The following is a 22,959-nucleotide window of genomic DNA, read 5'->3' as shown; positions in this document are numbered from 1 at the left end:
TGTTGCCTCTGTGAATGGCTTCCTACTCAGTTCAGCATCAGGCTGTGGGCAAATTCTCAGGGAATCTCATAGACACCCCCAGCAGGAGGCTTTCCAGGCTTAGCTGGCCTGCACCTTGGAGAGCTGTATTCCTGTCCATCAGCCTCTGCTCATATCACTGCTATCCCTGGACAACCCAGGGAATGTCTATTGTCCACTAGGCTGCAGCCACACAACCCAGCAACACAGCATGAATTCCCACCTTGGGGAGGGAACCTCCCTTCCAAATTATGGAGGGAACTCTGTAGTCAACTTTCTTGACTATAGAGTTCTCTTTACTCCTTTGTAATTCATCTCCTGCTATTGGTAATTTTTATTTAATTTTTTATTTTAAAAAATATTTTATTTATTCATTCATGAGAGACACAGAGAGAGGTAGAGACGCAGGCAGAGGGAGAAGCAGGCTCCATGTAGGGAGCTTGATGTGGGACTTGATCCCGGGTCTCCAGGATCACACCTTGGGCCAAAGGCAGGCGCTAAACCCCTGAGCCACCCAGGCGTCCGTATTGGTAATTTGTATATCAAACTTTCTGTGAAGTCATTTTATGGTTTCTGTCCTGTTATTGGACGGTGACTACTGACACAAGGAGGAGGAAACCAAGCAGGGAAAGGCTATGAAGTGTGCGTGTGTGTACAGGGACATGTGTGTATGTGTGTGTGCAGGCTTGAGATTTGAAGTAGAGGGTCAGGGTAGCTCTCACTGAGAAGGGGACAAGGGAGGAGGATCTAGGAGGTAATTTAGTAAGCACAGCAATGACCAGAGGAAAGCGTGGGTGCGAGGGCTGTGGTCGGAGGTCATCATGATCAGAACCCAATGAACTAGGGGCAGTGTATGGAAACGGGAACACATCACATAGAACCTTGTGAGTAACGGCAAGGACTTGGGTTTCTGGCCATGCCAGATGAGGGCTGGGGAGGGACGGGATGGGCTTGTTCTCCTTGGATCTCTCTAGGTGTAAGCTATGCTGCTGGAAGCTGCTCTCTGGTAAGAATGCCAGAACAGAAGCAGGAATGCATTGGGAGGATGCTGTGTAGGTAAGAGAAACTGGTCTTGGACCCGGGTGTGCTTGTGCAGAGCTGGCCATACTTAAAAGTGGAGGGATGGGATGCCTGGATGGCTCAGCACTTAAGCTCTGCTTTCTGCTCAGGGCGTGATCCTGGAGTTCGGGGATTGGGTCCCCTCGGCGGGCTCCCTGAGGGGAGCCTACTCCTCCCTCTGCATGTGTCTCTGCCTCTCTTGAATAAATACATTTTTTTTCTTTAAGTGGAAGGATTTGCTGATAATTCCAGTGTGGAATCTAAGAGGGGAAGGGTCCAGGCTGACCCCAGGCAGTCTGGCCTGAGCATAGGAAGAACACGGAGATAGAGGGTTGCAGGCGCTCACATAGTAGAAAAACCAGTGGGACCATCTCTTGTTGGTCCTCTGGCCCTGATCCCCCTTTCTGCAGCTCAGTCAGCTGCGAGGGCCTTCCAAGGGCCTTTGTTTGCACGGCTGGCAGGGCGTTTCTCCTCTTGGTTGTAGGACCAATCCATTTTTTTTTTTTTTTAAGATTTTACTTATTCAGGTGATCCCTGAGTGGCGCAGCGGTTTGGCGCCTGCCTTTGGCCCAGGGCGCGATCCTGGAGACCCGGGATCTAATCCCATATCGGGCTCCTGGTGCATGGAGCCTGCTTCTCCCTCTGCCTGTGTCTCTGCCTCTCTCTCTGTGACTATCATAAAAAAAAAAAAAAAGATTTTACTTATTCATTTCAGAGAGGGAGAAGGAGGAAGAAAAAGGGAAAGAGAATCTGAAGCAGACTGCGCTGAGCGCAGATCCCAACCCGGGGCTGGATCCCCCACCGCGAGGTCACCCCCTGAGGTGAAGCCAAGAGTTGGATGCTCAACTGACTGAGCCACCCCTGCGCTGAGCGGATGCTTTTTTTTTTTTTTTTAGCTCCCAGCTCCTGGAAGTTCACCCTGCAGAACTGGCCAGGTGCCTGGCCTGCAGGGTGCCAGGGAAAAGTGCTCAGGCGAGGAGCTCTCCGCAGACGTTCTGCTCTAAGGCCAGCCGAGGGGAATCCGAGCCGCTGGCCCGGAGCACGCCCTGACTTTGGAGGACAGCCCCCCCAGCCGAGCCCCCCAGGCCGCCCCCGGCCCCGAGCACGTGACGTTGCTGGAGACGCGGCCCGCGAGCTGCAGGTCAGCCAGCCCTCAGGGCTGCACCCCAGCACCGTCCGCGCGGACCGCGAGTTAATGAATCTCGTTCGCAGACTGGTTGGCTTGGGTGCTACGCGGCCCCTACTTGAGTGTGCGCAGCCCCCCGAGAACCGCGGGGCACACAGGCGCCCGCCGCTGACCCCCGCGTGCCCGGGACTTCGGGGCACATCCAGGGGCGAGGAGGGGAGGGCCGCCGACGACCCGGAGCCCCCGCCCCAGGTGCGCGGTCCTCACGTCGCCTCTGGCCCCTGCAGGGGCGGTTCTACGGCCGATCAGGCCTCCCGAGCAATCGGTGCTACGACAGCAGGACCAGCGACCAGAGAAGGCCGCCCGGCCCCCCCCGCCGCGTCCACGTGAGCGCGCGCCCCGCCCCCGCCGCGTCCACGTGAACGCGCGCCCCGCCGCGCAGCCGCCCCCGCCGCGCCCACGTGAGCGAGCGGGCCGACCCCGCCCCGCCGCGCAGCCCCGCCCCCGCAACGTCTACGTGAGCGCGCGCCCCGCCCCGCCGCGCAGCCCCGCCCCCGCCGCGCCCACGTGAGCGAGCGCCCCACCCCCGCCCCCCCGCGCGCCCCCGTGCCAGACACCGCCCCCCGGCGTGCGCGCGCGCTCCCGCCGTCGCCGCCGCCATTTTGGAGCGACCCTCTCGCCACCCGCGGCCCGAGCGGGTCCAGAGCCGCCGGCCGGCCCGCGCCGTGTCCGTGGGCGCCGTGTCCGTGGGCGCCGCGCCCGGCCGGGCCCATGTGCGTGCGGCTAGCCCCAAGCCGCCCGGGCTTCGCCTCCGCCAGCGCCCTGGCCTCCATCCGGGCCTCCGAGGAGCCGCCGCGACGCCCGGCCCGCGGGGCAGGTGAGTGGGGCCGCCCGCCGCGGCTCTTCCCGGCCGCGCCCGCCCCCGCCCCCCGCCAGTGGTCACGCGGCCCGTGTGCCCTCCCGGCGGGCGCCCCAGGGCGCTGTCCACCGCACGGCGTTCACCTGTCAGTGTCCGGCGCGCTGTTGCCCCCGTCAGGGCTCCCCGCTCGGCCCCTCTCCTTCCCGAGGCGGTGTCCGTCTGCCCCTGGCGCCGCTGCCTCGCAGTCCGTGTCCCTGTGTCCTGACCCCCAAGTGCTCTCCTCCTCCGAGAGTCGTGCGCGTCGGTGCCCCGGGCAGTGCCCCCCCCGCCCCCTCCGCCCGCACCTCCTCGCGGCCGCTCCGCTCCGCCCCTGCCTGTGCGGTGGCGGCCCGAGCCGTAGAGCCCTAGCTCGGCGGTGCTTTATCCCGGCGGTGCTCTACTCCCTCGCGGTGCCCCCAGCCCCCCCCCCCGGCGGTGCCCTAATCCCCCGTGGTGCCTTAACCCCGGCGGTGCCCTAACTCCTATAGTGCTCTACCCCGCCCCCGCGATGCCCCCAGCCCCCGGCGGTGCCCTATCCCGGCCGTGCTCTACCCTGCCGCGGTGCCCCCAGCGGTGCCCTAACCCCCCGTGGTGCCCTAACCCTGGCAGTGCTCTACCCCGCCCCCGCGATGCCCACAGCCCCCGGTGGTGCCCTAACTCGGCGGTGCCCACCCTACCTGTTGTCCACTGTCGTCACCGCCTTGCTCCTCCTCCTGTCACCCGTGTCCCTGTGTCCCTGCCCGCACGTGCCCTCCTGGCCCCCTTGCCGGCACCCACCGCCCTGAGGTGTCCTCCACACACCCCCGCCTGCCGCTCTGTCCTTGCAGCCTGGCAGCAGCGCCCACCCACTTGTTACTGACAGCCCTTGGCCCGCATCCCAGGCGCCCCGGGCCCTTCTGCTCGGTGCCCCTCCCGCTTCCGTCGCTGCCCACCTGCCCCGTCCCTGTGGCCTCACAGTGCTGGAGCCCTCACGGACACGCAGCCATTCCCTCTGGTCCACGTCCATTGCTTTCTGGTAGTTCTTCCATTTTGGCCTTTCTGACTCCCTATGGTGGGGCTCTGGGCGGTGAGATGCAGCTAGGTGTGGGAAGAGTTGGGATGGTGGTGGATGTTCTCCAGGAACCTGCATCAGACCGGGAGGGGGAGGTGGCTAGGAGCCAGGTGGGCCATGGACCTAACGGTCTGCTCTTCCCTGCGGGCTGTGAGCCTGGGATGGAGGAGGAGCTGGGGCGTCCACAGAGGGGGAGAGGGGAGACGGGAGGTGTTGGCAGTGGGTGTGGTTGGAGCTTAGACCTTGGGGCCCCCTTAGAGATTTTGGAGGCAGAGCTCAGGGACTTGCAGAGAGATTAGAAGAGGGCGTGAGGTTCTGGGCTTCTCGGTGGCACCGCTCACTGGGTTGGGGCCACAGGGGAGGGCGGCAGGAGCAGGGTGGTGTTCCAGGTTGGAGGTGGAAAGTAAGGCTTTCTCTTGGCTCCAAGTAGTGGGAGAAGTCTGACACATCCAAGGGGCATTAGCAAGAAGGTATCTCGCAGAAGAATCTGGAGCCCAGAGGAGAGCTCCTGCCGCGGGTGTGGCGACCTCAGCACAGGGGTAACGGCAGCAGATGCACACAGATATGCAGTGTGTGCTGCTCCTTGGAGTGCTATGTGTGAACTGTTTGTCCTCGCAAGAACTCTGGGGTGTAGGAACTATTATCACCCATTTTGCAGGTGAAGAACAGGTATACAACAAATAGGTGGTTGACTGAGGATTTATATATCTCAGCCGGCTGACTAAACCTCCTCTTCTCCTTTTTCTTTGGGTAAGGAAAAGACTACCTTTCAAAATACTGTAAGTTTTTGAATAATAATGGTAGGTGATTGTATATCAGGCATTTTTGTGGACACACAGGCATGTGTTCCAGTAAAGCATTATTTAGGAAAACAAGCCAGGAACTTTTTAAAAAAAAAATTTTTTTTTTAATTTATTTATGATAGTCACAGAGAGAGAGAGAGAGAGAGAGAGAGAGAGACAGAGACATAGGCAGAGGGAGAAGCAGGCTCCATGCACTGGGAGCCCGACGTGGGACTCGATCCCGGGTCTCCAGGATTGTGCCCTGGGCCAAAGGCAGGCGCCAAACCGCTGCACCACCCAGGGATCCCCAAGCCCAGGAACTTTTTAAAGTGTGTTACAGGGACTGACGCTTGGGTGGCTCAGTGGTTGAGCATCTATCTGCCTTGGGCTCAGGTGGTGACCCCGGGGTCCTGGGATCGAACCCCTCATTGGGCTCCCTGCAGGGAGCCTGCTTCTCCCTCTGCCTGTGTCTCTGCCTCTGTTCTGTGTGTCTCTTGTGAATAGATGAATAAAATCTTTTTAAAAGAAGTAAAGAAGTAAGACGGTATATGTAACATTATTACTTTTTAAAGATTTTATTTACTTATTCATGAGACACAAAGCAGCAGAGACACAGGCAGAGGGAGAAGCAGGCTCCATGCAGGGAGCCTGATGCGGAACTCTCGATCCCAGGACCCCAGGATCACACCCTGGGCTGAAGGCAGCACTAAACCACTGAGTCATCCAGGGGCTCTTTAACAGACATTTTTTAAAATTAATTAATTTATTTCTTTACTCATGAGAGACACCCACAGAGAGAGAGAGAGGCAGAGACACAGGCAGAGGGAGAAGCAGGCTCTCTGCAGGGAGTGCAGGGAACTGGACGTGAGGCTCCATCCCAGGACTCCAGGATCACAGCCTGGGCTGAAGGTGGCGCTCAACTGCTGAGCCCCCTGGGCTGCCCCATAACAGACATTTTGATGTAAAGTGGGTACATGATTTGCGCAGAATTTACTATAAACCAGTGCGAAATTTTCTGTTTTGACATCTCAACCAGTAAGCATTTAGGTGTGTGTCTCCCCCCCCCCCCCCCGCTGCCCGACTCCTAAGCATTTACTTCCTAAAACAACTTAATGACTTAGTCTTAACATTTCTGTTAATATGTGAGGATATTGAAGCACAAGTTAAGGAATGTCCCCAAGGTCACAATAAATAAACGGGAGACCCAGGACTCAGCTCAGGTGGTCAGACTCTAGAGCTTGTGCTTTCCACTCTCCCCTCCTGTGGGTGGCTCATGCACAGGGTAACCTGCAGTAGGTATGTGAAGTGGGTCTCATTCTCACAGCATTTCTCAAGCATCCCCAGCCATCCTCTTGGAAATCATGTCATATCCATGGACAGCAAGCAGCCTTCTTTTTAACAATCTTTTATTGTACAATCTTTTATTTCTTTATTTAAAAAAAAAGATTTTATTTATTTATTCACGAAAGAGGCAGAGACATAGGCAGAGGGAGAAGCCATCTCCTTGTAGGGAGCCTTATGTGTGACTCAATCCTGGGATCCTGACCTGAGCCAAAGACAGCCGCTCAACCCCTGAGCCACCCAGACGCCCCTCTTTTATTTCTTTTGTTTGTTTGTTTTTTAATTTTTATTTATTATTTATGATAGGCACACAGTGAGAGAGAGAGAGGCAGAGACACAGGCAGAGGGAGAAGCAGGCTCCATGCACCGGGAGCCCGACGTGGGATTCGATCCCGGGTCTCCAGGATCGCGCCCTGGGCCAAAGGCAGGCGCTAAACCACTGCGCCACCCAGGGATCCCCTCTTTTGTTTGTTTTTAAAGATTTTATTTATTCATGAGAGAGAGAGAGCGGCAGAGACATAGGCAGAGGGAGAAGCAGGCTCCATGCAGGGAGCCCAATGTGGGACTCAATCCCGGGTCTCCAGGACCACACCATGAGCCCAAGGCAGGCGCTAAACCACTGAGCCACCCAGGGATCCCAATTTCTTTAAAAAATATTATGAGGCACCTGGGTAGCTCAGTTGGTTACGTGTTTGCCTGGCTTACGTTGTGATTCTGGGTCCTGGAATCAAACCCACGTTGGGCTCCTTGCTCAGTGGGGGTCTGCTTCTCTCTCCTGCCCCTTCCCCCACTGGGTGCACTTGCATGCACTCTCTTTCTCTGCTTTCTCAAATCTTTGAAAAAAATTCCACTACTAAAAATTACTGAATTTTTTATATCCAATGAAATACGTAGATCTTAAATATATGTTTGATGAATTTTGAAAAATGTGTACACCAGTGTGTCCATCACTCATGTCAAGATATAGAACATTTTTGTCATCCTCAAAGCTTCCTTGTGTCCCTTTTCAGTTACTACAACCAACCTCCAAATCCTGAGGCAACCATTGTTCTGCTTTCTGTCATTATAGGTTAATTTTACAGGTTCTCCAACTTCATATGAAAGAAATCATAAAGTGTATGGTATGCTCTTTTTTTTTTTTTTTGGTATGCCCTTTTGTGTCTGTCTTCTTTTGCTCAATGTCATGCTTTTGAGATTTGTTTATTTACTTTTTAAGTAATCTCCGTGTCCAGTGTGGGGCTAACTCACGACTCTGTGATCAAGAGTTTCACACTCCACCAACTGAGCTAGTCAGGTGCCCCTTGAGATTCATTGATTTAAATGCCTGTATCTGTAGTTTGTGCTTTTTATTTGAGTAGTATTCATTTGTATGAAAATTTATTTCTTTTTCTATTGATGGATACTTGGATTGCTTTCACTTTTTGGCTTTCATGACTAAAGTTAAGATTCTCATGCATGTCTTTTGTGGATATGTAGTATTTCTTTTGGGTAAATATTTAGGAGTGGAATTGCTGGGTCATACTATAGATATATGTTTAACTTTTTTAGAACCTACCAAACTATTTTCCAAACTGGTAACCGTTTTACACATCCACCCACCAGCAGTGTATGCGAGTTCCAGTTTTTCCACATCTGTGCCAGTCCTTGGTATTGTCAGTCTTTTTAATTTTAGCTATTCAGGTGGTAGTGATAATCTCACTGTGGTTTTAGTTTGCTTTTTTTCTGATGAATAATGATGGTGAGCAACTGTTTGGTTTTGGTGAACAGTTTTTAAGATTTTATTTTAGAGACCATGCATGTGCTCTTGCAAGTGCTTTGGAGGGAGGGACAGAGGAGGAGGGAGAGGGACAAGCAGACTCCATGCTGAGCTGTGGCCGTGGCATGGGCCTCCATCTCATGAGATCATGACCCGAGCAGAAATCAAGAGTTAGATGCTTAATGACTGCCACCCAAGCGCCCCTTGGTAGACAATGTTTTGTATGCTAGTTGGCTACTTATATTTTTCTTGCGAAGTGTGAGGTTTTTTATCCACTCTTTATTGGATTGTTTTTTAAATATTTTTATTTATTTATTTATTTAGAGTGCATGTTTGAGTGGGGGTAGGGACAGAGGGAAAGAGAGAGACTTTGTGCTAAGTGTGGACCCCAACATGGGCTGATCCCGTGACCCCACAAGCTGAAACCAAGAGTCCGATGCCCAGTCGACTAAGCCCCCCGCCCCAGGTGCCCAGGATTGTTTTTTGTCGTTGTTGTTCATTTTAAGAGTTAAAAAATGTGCATATGCTGATAAAAGTTCTTTATGATGTATTTGTGTATAAGGAGTCCATTTTTTTTTTTTTAAGATTTTATTTAGGGATCTCTGGGTGGCGCAGCGGTTTGGCGCCTGCCTTTGGCCCAGAGCGCGATCCTGGAGACCCCGGGATCGAATCCCACGTCAGGCTCCTGGTGCATGGAGCCTCCTTCTCCCTCTGCCTATGTCTCTGCCTCGCTCTCTCTCTGTATGACTATCATAAATAAATTTAAAAAAATTAAAAAAAATAAGATTTTATTTATTTATTCATAGAGACACACACAGAGAGAGAGAGAGGCGCAGAGACACAGGCAGAGGGAGAAGCAGGCTCCATGCAGGGAGCCCGATGTGGGACTCGATCCCAGGTCTCCAGGATCACACCCCGGGCTGCAGGCAGCTCTAAACCACTGTGCCACTGGGGCTGCCCAAGGAGTCCATTTTTTTTCTATTTTATGATTTGCCCTTTTTTCGTTTTTTAAATTTTTATTTACTTTCAGGGACGGCTGGGTAGCTCAGTGGTTGAGCATCTGCCTTCAGCTCAGGTTGTGATCTTGGGGTCCTGGGATAAGTCCCACATCAGGCTCCCCCTGCAGGGAGCCTGTGTCTCTGCCTCTGTGTATCTCATGAATAAATAAATAAAATCTTTAAAAAATTTTTTTAATTTACTTTTTTGGAAGTAATCTCTGTACACAACATGGGGCTCAAACTCATGATCCAAGATCAAGAATTGCATGCTCTGGGGATCCCTGGGTGGCTCGGTGGTTTGGCGCCTGCCTTTGGCCCAGGGTGCAATCCTGGAGTCCCGGGATCGAGTCCCGCGTCGGGCTCCCGGCATGGAGCCTGCTTCTTCCTCTGTCTCTCTCTCTCTCTGTGTCTATCATAAATAAATGAATAAATCTTTAAAAGAAAAAAATTGGCTACCCCAAGTTTCTTTAAAAAAAAAAAAAAGAATTGCATGCGTTATTGATTGAACCAGTCAGGCACCTCTTGCTTGTTTTTTTTTTTTTTCTTTTTTTTTTTTTAAGGTTTTATTTATTCATGAGAATACACAGAGAAGAGAGAGAGGCAGAGACACAGGCAAAGGGAGAAGCAGGTTTCACGCAGGGAGCCCGACGTGGGACTCGATCTTTTTTCTTAATGATGTCTTCTGATGAACAGAAAATTTTAATTTGGTTGAGGTAAAAGTTTGTCAATATGTTTTTTTACATTTATTATTATATTTAGTAATCTCTACATCTGATGTGGGGCTTAAACTTACAACCCAAAGATCAGGAGTGGTATTCTTCTCCTGAGCCAGCCAGGTGGCCTGTCGGTATTTTTTTTTTTTTTAATGTTTATTATGTGTTCTAACAAAATTTTGCCTGCACCCAATGTTGTGAAGACATTGTCTTTTTCTTTCTCTTTTTTTTTAAATTTATTTATTTGAGAGAGAGCACAAGTGAACGAGTGCACAAGTGGGAGGGGCACAAGAGGGAGAGAGAATCCCAAGTGGACTCTGCCCCGAGCATGGCTCCATATCACAACCGTGAGCTCACTACCTGAGCTGAAACTAAGAGTTGAACGTTTAACTATTTCATCTAAGTGTCCCCCTTCTTTTTTGGAAAAGTTATTTATTTTTTTTTAAAGATTTTTTTTAATATTTTATTTTTAAATAATTTCTACATCCAACTTGGGGCTTGAACTTGCAACCCTGAGGTCAAGAGTCACACGTTCCACTAACTGAACCAGTGAGGCACCCCTGTAAAAGTTGTATAGTGGTAGTTTTGTATTTTGGTTTATGATTCACCATTTTCTTTTTAACATCTTTATTGCAATTCAATTGATGTACAATAAACCACACTTTTTTTTTTTAAAGATTTCATTTATTCATGAGAGACACACACACATAGAGAGAGAGAGAGAGAGAGAGGCAGAGACACAGGCAGAGGGAGAAGCAGGCTCCATGCAGGGAGCTGGATGCGGGACTCGATCCCAGGACCCCGGGATCACACTGTGAGCCAAAGGCAGATGCTCAACCGCTGAGCCACCCAGGCGTCCCCACACATCTTTAAAATGTAAAATTTGGTTACTTTGACCTCTGTATACCTGTGAAAACATCACCGGAGTATAGTGAACGTATAGTATAATCATGCCCCAGATTACCTCATATCCTTTTGGGAACCTTCCATCTTACCCTTTCCTGCGTCTCCAAGCACATACTGATCTCCTTTCTGAATGATCCTTCTTGCATTATTTTTTATTACTTTATTTTATTTTCTTGCATTATTTTTTAATGTGAGGTGAAATCAGGATACATCCCCCACCCCCCATATGGGTTATATATAATCATTCTAGCATCATGTTAGGGAGCCTTTGTTATAAATTAATTAAACATGTGTGCAAGCTTATTTCTGGGCTTTCTGTTATGATTTGTTGGTGTATTTTTCTATCCTCTGCCAGCACTGTGTTGTCTTAATTACTGTTATTTAACGGTAAGTCTTGAAATCAGGTAGTATAAGTCCTTCATTTTTATTTCTCTACAAAATTGTCTTGCCAGCTTTAGAATAAGCTCTTCAGTTTGTACAGAAATTTTTGTCATAAGTTTGGTTAGGATTACATTGACTCTGTAGATCAATTTTAGAATTGAAGAATTAACATAGAGTCTTCTGTGCAGATGGTATATCCATTTATTTAAATCTTGCATTTTTCTCAGCATGCTGTATACTTTTAGTGTGAAGATATACTTTTTTTGCTGAGTATATTTGTAGGTGTTTGATATTTTTGCTTGTTTAAAACATTTTCTATTTATTTTTTATTATTTATTATTTTATTTTATTTTATTTTATTTTATTTTATTTTATTTTATTATTTTATTTTATTTTATTATTTTATTTTATTTTATTTTATTTTATTTTATTATTTTATTTTATTTTATTTTTATTTTATTTTATTTTATTTTATTTTATTTTATGATAGTCATACAGAGAGAGAGAGAGGCAGAGACACAGGCAGAGGGAGAAGCAGGCTCCATGCACCGGGAGCCCGATGTGGGATTCGATCCCGGGCCTCCAGGATCGCGCCCTGGGCCAAAGGCAGGCGCCAAACCACTGCACCACCCAGGGATCCCTCTATTTATTTATTTTTAAGGTTTTTATTTATTTTTAAGTAATCTACACTCAAACCCACAACTCTGAGATCAAGAGTCACATGCTCCACCGACTGAGCCAGCTAGGCATCCTATTTTCTTCTTCTTTTCTTCTTCAATTGTTTGTTGTTAACGTACAAAAACAGTTGGTTTATGTATAGTGATCATGTATCCTGCAATGTTGCCTGAGTCATTTATCAGTTCTCATAGGGGGTTTGTATATTCCTTTGGATTTTTTATCTATATAATCATAGTTTGAAGACAGTTTTACTTTTCCTTTCTTGTTTTAATACCTTTCATTTTTCTTACTTTATTGTACTAGCCAGAACTTCTAATACAATGTTTTTTTTTTTTTTCTAATACAATGTTGAATGAAGTGATGATAGTGGGCCTTCAATGGTTGAGGAATTTGCTTTCTAGCCCTATTTTGTGGATTTTTTTTCCTTTTTTGACTAAAAAGGGTGTTGGATTTTGTTAAAAGCCTCTTCTGCATGTATTGAGATTATCTGATTTCTGCCCTTTATCCTGTCAATATGGTGTGTTATATTAATGGATTTTCAGATGTTAAAGCAACTTTGCAGTCTTAGATAAGTCCCATTGGTGTGGTATATAATGCACATATAAAGTGGCTGGATTTAGTTTGCTAGTGTTTTTTTTTTTTCTTTTTGAGAGTTTCTTTGTATATGTTCATAAGAGGTATTTGCGTATGACTTTCTTATGATACCGGTTTTGGCAATACTAGCTCCTTAGATGAGTTGGGAAGTTGTTTTTTCCTTTTTGCAGATTAGCTTGCTTTCTTTCTTTTCTTTTTTTTTCTTTTCTTTCATTTTATTTATTTATTCATGAAGACACAGAGAGGCAAAGACACAGGCAGAGGGGGAAGCAGACTCCCTGTTGGGAGCTCGATGCGTAACTCGATCCCAGGACCCCACGATCACAACCTGAGCCAAAGGTGGAGACTCAGCCACTCAGTCACCCAGATGCCCCACATGTGTTGTTTCTGATGAGAAGTCAACTATCATTCTTATTGTTCCTTTTTTTTCCTACTGTATTTAAGATATTTTACTTATTTTATGACTTATTTATTTTAGAGAAAGAGCATGTGATCTTGTGTGGGGGAAGCGTTGCAGAGAGAGAGGGAGAGAGAGGATCTTTTTTTTTATTTTTTTTTTATTTTTTTATTTATGATAGTCACACACACACGAGAGAGAGAGAGAGAGAGAGAGAGAGAGAGGCAGAGACACAGGCAGAGGGAGAAGCAGGCTCCATGCACTGGGAGCCCGATGTGGGATTCGATCCAGGGTCTCCAGGATCACGCCCCGGGCCAAAGGCAGGCACCAAACCGCTGCGCCACCCAGGGATCCCGAGAGAGAGGATCTTAAGCAGACTTCCTGCTGAGCATGGATTCAGTGTGGGGCTGGACCTCACAACCCTGAAATCCATGACTTGAGTGAATCAAAGTTAGGAGTCGGACACCCAACTGACTGAGCCATGCAGGCGCCCCTGCTTGTTATTTTAAATAAACACTTTGTTTTTATTAAAGTTTTTTTTGCTGTCAATTTGACTATAATTTTCCAGGTGTAGTGTTTTGTATTTTTCTTTTTAGGGATTTACTTCATTTTTTGGATCCTTGTGTTGGTGTATTTAATCAACTTAGGAAACTTTGGCCATTGCCTCTTAAATATTTCTTCTGCCTCATATTCTTTCTCCTCTCCTCTTGGGACTCCAGTGGTAATTGTTTTATTTTATTTTTATTCATTTACTTATTTTTTAAAGATTTTATTTATTTTTTCATGAGAGACACAGAGAGAGGCAGAGACACAGGCAGAGAGAGAAGCAGGCTCCATGTGGGGAGCCCGACGTGGGACTTGATCCCGGGTCTCCAGGATCACGCCCTGGGCCGAAGGCAGGTGCTCAACCACTGAGCCACCCAGATGTCCCAGTGGTAATTGTTTTCGGTTGATGTTCTCCCACAGGTTTTGAGTATGTTTGTATTTTTAATATTCCCTTTTCTCTCTGTTTACATTTGTATTTTTCTATTTTATCTTTAAAGTCATTGTTTTCTTTTTTGTGTTGGTTGTGTTATTAATTCCATCCAGTAACATTTTACTTTCAGATACTGTATTTTTCAGTTCTAGAATTTCCTTTTGGTTTTTCTGTCAAGTTTGCATTTCTCTGCTAATATTTTTACCTCTTCATTCCTTCTGATGTTTTGCCTAAATCTTCTAATATATTTATAATTGTTGTTTTGAAGTTCTCATCTGCCAATTCCAACATATGGTGATTTGTGGATCCTATAGATTGTTTTTTCTCTTGATCATGGATCACAGTTTTCTACCTCATATGTCTAGTAATTTTTAATTATATAGTGAACATTATGGATGGTACATTCTAGAGACCTTGTTTTAGGTTATCTTCCTGTAAAGAGTGTTGAGTTTTGTAAGAGCAGACTATTAAATTTCTGGGAGATCATCTTGATCCCATAGAAGCTTGTAGCCTGTTGGGTGGATCTTTTGTTTTTGCCCTAAGTTTTAAGACATAGCCTTCAGTTCTGGAACATGGTTTTTACTCCTCTAAGATATGGCCTGTGTTGGGTTTTAATGGAAAACCTTTCTAATTTGGCAGAACTGAAATTCCAGATTCTGTCTCCCCAGGATTGGTCAGCTGCTGGCATCTTTGCTTAGCTTTCTTCTCAAAATAGTTTAGTTGTTTTCAGCTTTATTGGCCTATAATTGACAAAATTATAAGTTACATAAAGTACATTATGGTGATGTGATATATGAATGCACCGTGAAAGACTCTCCCTATCTGAGTGACCATCTCATCTGTCCCTACATACTTGTGCGTGTGTGGGAACACTTAGGTTGTGCTCTCTCGGCAATCTCAGCCTTCCAGACAGCACCACCACGTTTGCCATCACATCCTCAGACCTTACACATCTTTGAGTTCCACATGTGGACCCTTGACCAGCCTCTCCCTGCCTCCCCTGCACCTGGCCCCTGGCAGCTTCTTTCTACTCTGTTTCTATGAGTTTGACTTTTTTTGTTTGTTTGTTTGATTTGTTGGTGTTTCCTCTAACCATGTGCAACTTAGGAGTCAGCCAAGGATTTGGGAGGGATTTAATACAGACTTACAAAATTAAGTATTTTGTTTTTTTCCCTTTTTGCTGCCTTTTTTCCCCTTTCTGTTTTGGCCATTTTGATAGTCCTGAACTCTGACCTCCATTCCTCCTGTAGTAAGACAGCCAAGCACTGCTGTCACCTAGCACTGTCGCCTCCTGTTCTGCAAGAGCTGGCAAGTGTCCGCTGGTCAGAATGCATCTCAGTGTGGGGCTCAGACTTTGCTGTCCCTCCAGTTTCTTCGTGTTTCTGGTGGTTCTCTAGCACCTGTGGAGCTGTTTTTTTTTTTTTTTTTAAAGATTTTATTTATTTATTCATGATAGAGAGAGAGGGAGGGAGGCAGAGACACAGGCAGAGGGAGAGGGAGAAGCAGGCTCCGTGCCAGGAGCCCAACGTGGGACTCGATCCCGGGACTCCAGGATCGCGCCCTGGGCCAAAGGCAGGTGCCAAACCGCTGAGCCACCCAGGGATCCCCGTGGAGCTGGTTTTTAAAAAATTTTGTGCAGTTTATCATTAGTGGTAAGATTAGTCTGATATAAGCTGGAGCCAGAACTCTCAGACCTGCACTTTTATTTTTTATTATTATTATTATTATTATTATTATTATTATTATTATTATTTTAAGATTTCATTTATTTATTAGAGAGAACACACACATGCTCGTACAACCAGGGAGAGAAGCAGAGGGAGAGGGAGACTCTTCAGCTCAATTCCGAGACCCTGGATCATGACCCGAGCTGAAGACAGATGCGTCACAGACGGAGCCCCCAGGCGCCCCAGACCTGCACTTTTAAACCCTGCACTTTTAAACCATGCCTGACAGAGGAAGACGAGGGAGACCAGGGTGATCATTGGGGTGTGCCAGTGTGTGGAGGGGAGCCCAGGAGCAGGACTAGTCAGTGATGGAAGCTGGATTTCGTGCCACAGAGCCCCTCCCATGCACAGGTCTGCCACTCTGACGGTTTCTCTGCTTGGGCTCTGTGTTGATCTCCAGGAGGGAAGAGGAGGGTGTGTGCTGACCGTGCCGCCGCGTTCCCTAACCAGGAAGAGGGGCCACGATTACTAGCAGCGAGCACACGGGTTTTGAGCTTGCGCTCTGAGTCTTCTCTTCATCACACCCAACAGCCAGAAGGAAGCTCTTGAGGAGGTGAGGGCCCGCTCAGGCCTGACGGAGCCCTTGCTCAGGGTGTCTGGTGGGGTGATGAGTTGCTCACCTTTCTGAGACTTTGGTGGAAGACCAGCTACAATCTGTGGTGGGAGAAACGGTGCTTTTAGGAGCTTGCAGCCGCAGGAGCCACAGCCACCCAGGCAGAGTGTTGTCGGGGGAGTGGTGCTCAGGCCACCGCGAGTAGACTGAGGCGGACATCTGTCTCTGTGTGGGTCTCGTCTCACCCTCACAGCACCCAGGCTGGGTCCGGTGGGGACGTGGAGCAGGCTGGCTCTCCGGCAGAGACACCAGCAGACTGAAGATGCACTTGTTACTCAGTGTTGGGCACGTAGTGTTGAAAATTTAAATTGATTGTGAGCATTTGAAGATTTGGGGATTTAAGAAAATTTGGGGGGATCCCTGGGTGGCGCAGCGGTTTGGCGCCTGCCTTTGGCCCAGGGCGCGATCCTGGAGACCCGGGATCGAATCCCATGTCGGACTCCCGGTGCATGGAGCCTGCTTCTCCCTCTGCCTGTGTCTCTGCCTCTCTCTCTCTCTCTGTGGCTATCATAAATAAATTTGAAAAAAAAAATAAACTTGTTAAAAAAAAAAAAAAAATTTGGGGTTCAGGTCTTTCTCGTAGATCCTGGCAGATGTCCCTTGACCTGTGTTTCTGCAGGACTGTAGGTGGTTGCCGCGGACTTGCCCCTGTTCCCGTGGATGGCCTTGTGCTCTTGCTGCACGTTCAGGTCCACCTGCCATTTTGTCCATCCTTCCCCTTAGCACCTCCCGCTCTGCAGCACTCTGCATCGCAGCCCTTGTGTTAGGATGTGGCCAGAGAACTAGAAATCCAGGGGCTGGGCACTTCCCTGTTCCTTGTAAGACAGCGCTAGCTCCAGAAATACAGGGTTTAGGATGTTCACTTCTCAGTAGAGCTGACTTCCTTTCTAAAAAATTCCTGTGTACCCCTCTGGTGTCTGGAGATGGCTAAGCTGTGCTCTCCTGTTCTCTGACCACAGCACTCACACACTCACTTTCCAGGAACCTGCTCCTCTTTCTTCTTGGCCCCTCTTTCTAGGGCACCTACCAGATTGGGAGCTGGAAACCTGCAGGCAGGCGAGGCAGCTGGCTCAGCTGGCAGCAGCTGTTCCCTCGTCAGCCTGTGGGCCCTTCCGCCTGGCTGGGGAAGGGACCTGATTTTGCAACTCTCACACTGGCACCTGTTTTGGGATCCAGTTTTTCTCTGTTGTTTCCCCATTTATTTATTTATCGTGCCAGGAAGTGTTTTCGTCTAGAAACTCAAGTTTATTTCCTTTTTTTTTTTCAAGTTTATTTCCATATATTTGTCCTTCTTATTCTCTGACAGTGCCCCTCTGATAGAACTCTTTTAAGAAATGGATTTTTAGGGGATCTCTGGGTGGCTCAGTGGTTTAGCGCTGCCTTGGGCTCATGGTGTGGTCCTGGAGACCCGGGATCGAGTCCCATGTCAGGCTCCCCACATGGAGCCTGCTTCTCCCTCTGCCTGTGTCTCTGCCTCTCTCTCTCTCTCTCTCTCTCTCTCTCTCTCTGTCTCTCATGAATGAATAAATAAAAATCTTTGGAAAAAAAAAAGAAATGGACTTTTAATTGTTAACAAAGTAACAAATATGAGGCTTCTAATAAAAAGATCTATTCTTGGGGAGCCTGGGTGGCTCAGTCAATGAAGTATCTGCCTTCAGCTCAGGTCATGATCCCAGGGTCTTGGGATGGAGCCTCACATTGGGCTCCCTGCTCAGCAGACTCCTCCTTCTCTGCCTTCTGCTCCCCTGCTTGTGCACACACGCTCTCTCTGTGTTAAGTGAATGAATAATTTTTTTTTTTAATTTGGAAAAAAAAGATCTATTCTTATAGGCAGCCTTCCTCTCCCCTGGTTCTGTTCCGTAGAGAAAGCTGTTTTTGAAGTCTTAATAGTTGTTTAATTCTGGTAGTCACTTCCATAGGTTAGTAATAATAAAAAATCATAGGAGCTAACACGGCTTAAGGCTTTTTGTGTGTCACGCATTGTTCTAGGATCTTTACATTGATTTCTTCTTCTGATTTTCACTGGTAGTATATGGGGTAGGTGTTGTTACCTACTTTTCATAGATGAGGAGACAGGCCCAGAGAGAGGCTAATTGACTTGTCTGAGGCTTCTCCTTTTCTCTTTAATTTTTTAATTGTGGTAAAATACATATAACATAGAACTTATCATTTTGATAAGTTTTAAGTGTGCAGTTCGGGGGTACTCAGCACATTCATCCTGCTGCATTTCCCAAACTCCACACCCCACACACTGAAGCTGTGTCCCTGTCACACACCCTCCGCCCCCAGCCCCCTCCCCGGCCCCCACACCGCCAGCTCCTCTGTGTCCCCAGGAGTCTGACCACTGCATGTGCCTCCTAGCAGTGGAACTGTACAGGATTCATCCTTCTGTGTCTGACTTATGTCACTCAGCACAGTGTCCTCAGGGCTCACCAGGTGGTGGCGGGTGTTCACAGTTTTTTTTAAGGCGGAGGATATGATTGAGGATAGATGCCCATGGCCCTCTACCTGCCTCAGGGAGAAGAGGATATCATTCTTAGAAGGTGGGACTCTGAAGCTCAGCTCCGTTAACCTTTGGACCTGCTGTGGATACTCTGTTAGGTGACCACGCGAGACTTTGCTGAGTTGTCTACTGTTGGCTAAGATCAAGTGTGCTGTGTGTTCCTATCAGTTTAATATTAGACAACCTGATTCCCTGTTGTCATGAAATAACATCTTTCCCATTCTCTGCTGTCTGACACTTCTACTGTGTGATTGTTTCCTCTTGTTGGTCTATGAAAATCCTTAGACCATTAAGGAGCCCCACCCAGTCTGACTGCCTTGTCCCAGAAAGCCTTCAGACATCCTTGTTTCCAGGAACTGGTTAGACATGCTCCATCGCTCCATCTTAAGCTAGAGGAATCTGGCCTCCCACATCCAGGGGAAATCCCACCTTTGGGTCAGCATTTATCAGAGACTGGTCTATAGAGCAAGGGCAGTAGTTGTCTTCTCTTAGATTTGGTGGTCTCCCTTTAAGACTCTTGGAATGTGGCTCACTAGGCTAGAGTTTTCTGATGGGTAGCTACATACCTACATGTATGCACGCATAGAGGTAGTTATGTCATGAATCTCAGCTGTGTCTGGGAACAAGAATGTCCTGTCCCCATCAAGGTCCTTCTAGCCAGACTGAGAATCAAATTGACATGAGACAGATCAACAGGAGAAAATAAAATTTAGGGGGCAGCCCAGGTGGCTCAGCAGTTTAGCACCGCCTTCAGCCCAGGGCCTGATCCTGGAGACCCGGGATTGAGTCCCATGTCAGGCTCCCTGCATGGAGCCTGCTTCTCTCTCTGCCTGTGTCTCTGCCTCTTTCTCTGTGTCTCTCATGAATAAATAAATAAAATCTTTTTTTTTAAAAGCACAAATTCTAGAAATCACAAAATCATGCCATTTTACCTGCATGCTAATCTTGGGTCCATACTCAGCCTAAAAAGTGCCTTCTGTAGTTGAACCATGGTAAATGTCACACCTTATTGAAGGTCTCTTAAATCCCTCATTCTTTTTTTTTTTTTAAGATTTTATTTATTTTTATTTTTTCATGAGAGATACACAGAAAAAGGCAAAGACACAGGCAGAGGGAGAAGCATGCTCCCTGCAGGGAGCCCTACCCAGGACTCGATCCGGAGACTCCAGGATCAGGCCCTGAGCCAAAGGCAGATGCTTAGCCGCTGAGCCACCCAGGCGTTCCTAAATCCCTTATTCTTAAAGCTGCCTCTCTTTTCTGTCAGATTTGTTGGAGGAATTTGGTTATTTGTCCTATAACCTCCCACATTGTGGGTTTCACTAGTTTCTTCCTTTTGTATTGTTTAGCTTGTTTGTTTCTCTCTAATTTCCACTAAAGAGATTGAGAGGGTGATTAGATTTAGGTGCAAATTATTTTTTTATTTTTTTATTTTATTTTATTTTTTTTAGTAGGAAAACTGCACAAGTGTGATCTGATGGATTTTAATGTAATAGCCACAGGAGAATGTTTTAAAACATCTTCTTTCCATTTTGTATACATTTCAGACCCCCTTTCAGAGGGTTGACTATCCTAATTTCATTAAACCCTGGGATGTCTGTCTAGATAGCAGTTTCTTCCTCAGATTTTGGTTCTGTTCTCTGATGAGGTAGACTGATTCTTTTTTTTTTCTTTTTAAATATTCTATTTATTCATGAGAGACGCACACAGAGAGGCAGAGACATAGAGGGAGAAGCAGACTCCTCGAAGGGAGCCCCATGCAGGACTCCCTCCCAGGACCCCAGGATCATGCCCTGAACTGAAGGTAGACCCAGGCATCCCGACATAGACTGATTCTTAGTACGTGATAGCTGCTTTTAGGTGTTAAAATATTTTTTTTCATTCTATCTCCATTTCCTTACAGGACTTCTTTAGTAGCTGTTGGAAAATGGGAGAATTGCTTCTCTTTGGCTTAATACCGTACAGACAAGTGTGTTAAACTGAGCAGAAAATGTTTAAAGAAAATAAAAACAAAATCTGGCAGTATGGAGTGGTAGCACATGGGACACATTTTGGGGTTAATGTCACATATGCCTTTCCTGGAGCTAGGTATCACACATACATCATAGTCCTGGATATCATAGACCTTTGGGTATTTTATTCTTACTCTCTTAACTTTTGTATAGTCAAAATAAATAATGAAATAATTATTCCAAATAGATCAGGGATATTACAGTGTAAAAAGTTAAACTATATGAATGCTAAAAGAAAATAAAGGTGAATTTCTTTATAACTTAGGAGTGGGGAAAACTTTTCTAACTATGACTCTAAGCCTAGAAACAGTAAGATTGATTACAGTAACAGCAGAAACCTGCATTGTAAAAATCACCATAAGCAATATCAAAAGACAAATGACAGCAGAAAAATATGTTGAATTTCTGTCATAGCAAAGAGCTTTTATCTCTAATAGTTGAAAGAACTCTACACCTAAAATTAATATCACACTGTATGTTAACTGGAATTTAAATAAAAACTTAAAAAAAAAAAAGGAAAAATTCATAGAGATGCGACTGGTTCACTCAGCCAGAAGTGTGCTACTCTTGATCTCAGGGTTGAGCTTGAGCCCCACATTGGGTGCAGCAGTGACTAAAAATCATCATCATCATCATAAAAGAACTCATAGAAACTGAGAAGAAAAGCAATATAACCTGATAGAGAAAAATGAGCAAAAGAATAGTTCATAGAAAATAAATAAAAATGGACCTTATATAATTGAACAGATGCTTACCATTTCTTGTAATAAAAATACTAATCAAAGCTATATGGAGATACCACTTCTCCTTTACCATATTGGTAGAGTGGCCAGCTGTCCTGGTTTGCCCAGTACTTTTTGGGTTCTAGTGCTGAAAATCTTCTGTTTGGGAAACTTCTCAGTCCTCAGCAGACTGGGACAGTTAATTACCTTACATACTGGCAGAAATCCAAAATTTTAACTATATGTTCTTTAGACAAAGCTGTGTTGAAATTGTCTTCTTGCCAGTAGAAATACAAACTTGGGGGTGGTGGTGCCTGGGTGGCTCAGTCAGTTCAGTATCTGCCTTTGGCTCAGGTCATGGTCCTGGGATCGAGCTCCATATCAAGCTCTCTCTGCTCAGTGGGGAGCCTGCTTCTCTTTCTCCCTCAGCCTTTCGCTACCCTTGCTCATGCTCTCTCTCCTTTTCTCTCTTTCTGTCAAATAAGAGAAAGAGAGAAGAAAGAAGGAAAGAAAGAAAGACAGGCAAAATGGTACAATACCTCTGGAGGAGGATTTGTATGTTGCATGTTTATATGTGCATTTGTCCTTTGTCCCAGCAATCCCACATCTAGGAATCTGACTTAAAGGTATGTTGGCAAAAATATGAAATGACTTTGCAAAAGACTATTCATTATAGAATTATTTGTAATAGCAAAACACTGGAAGTACCATGTGTCCATCACTAGGGGTAAGTCAACATAAAGGAGTACTGTACAGTTATCACAAGGAGCGTGAATCTTTGGTGTTACGATTCAGGTTAGGACAGTGGTTGATACCTTTGGGGACATGGGTTACTTCTGGGTGCTGGTAGTTCAGTTTTATGAACTGGGTGGTTTGGTTGCATGGGTCCGTTTGTGAAAATTCAAGGAGCTGTTCACTTAGGATTTATGTGCTTTTCTTTATAGTATATTTAAAATCAGTAAAAATATTCATTTAAGGGAGTAAGGTGGGGCACCTAGGTGGCTCAGTCATTGAGCGTCCAGCTCTTGATTTTTGGCTCAGGTTATGATCTCAGGGTTGTGGGATTGAACCTGGCATCAGACTCTGGGTTCAGCGTGGAGTCTGCTTGATTTTCCTTCTCCCTCTGCCCCTCCCCCCTCAAATAAATAAATAAAATCTTTAAAAACAAGGGGTTTTTTTTTTTCTTAATTGATTTATTTGGAGGGCGCTTGAGCAGTGGTAGGGGCAAAGGGAGAGGGAGCGAGAATCTCAAGCAAACTCTTCCTAAGGATGCAGCCCAGTGTGGGGCTTGATCCCAGGAGCCTGAAGTCATGACCTGAGGTGAAATCAAGAGTCTGCTGAACCACCCAGACACCCCAGGAAGAGTTTTATGAAGAAAGCAAAAACAAAAGATACGGAATATTATTTTTATTTTATTTTAAAAAATATTTTATTTATTCATGAGAGACACACAGAGAGAGACAGACACACAGGCAGAGGGAGAAGCAGGCTCCCGGCAGGGAGCCTGATGTGGGACTTGATCCCAGGACCCTGGGATCACGCCCTGAGCTGAAGGCAGATTCAACCACGGAGCCCCCCAGGTGCCCCATCCTATGGTCTGTTTTTAGTAGCTGCTTTTTAAACAATTTTTTAAAAAATATTTTAGTTTTTGAAGATTTTATTTCCTTCTTAGGGAGAGCGAGCAAACTGGAGGAACAGGGAGAGAGAACCT

The 22,959-nt window shown here is 46.7% G+C and overlaps 1 protein-coding gene across 4 annotated transcripts in view; it reads left to right on the top strand.

Moving 5' to 3' along the window:
* The first annotated feature begins 2,843 nt into the window (after window positions 1-2,843).
* Window positions 2,844-22,959, top strand: part of PPP6R2 (protein phosphatase 6 regulatory subunit 2) — a 79,601-nt gene continuing 59,485 nt past the window's right edge. For all 4 annotated transcript variants that reach the window (XM_055328270.1, XM_055328268.1, XM_055328261.1 and 1 more), the window contains exon 1: window positions 2,844-3,080. The gene's annotated coding sequence lies outside the window, so the exon portion shown is untranslated. The remainder of the gene's footprint in view (window positions 3,081-22,959) is intronic.

The sequence above is a fragment of the Nyctereutes procyonoides genome, unplaced genomic scaffold, assembly GCF_905146905.1.
Source record: "Nyctereutes procyonoides isolate TBG_1078 unplaced genomic scaffold, NYPRO_anot_genome, whole genome shotgun sequence".
NCBI lineage: Eukaryota > Metazoa > Chordata > Mammalia > Carnivora > Canidae > Nyctereutes > Nyctereutes procyonoides.
The sequence above is the reverse complement of the archived record's forward strand: the minus strand, read 5'-3'. Positions and strand labels throughout refer to the sequence as shown.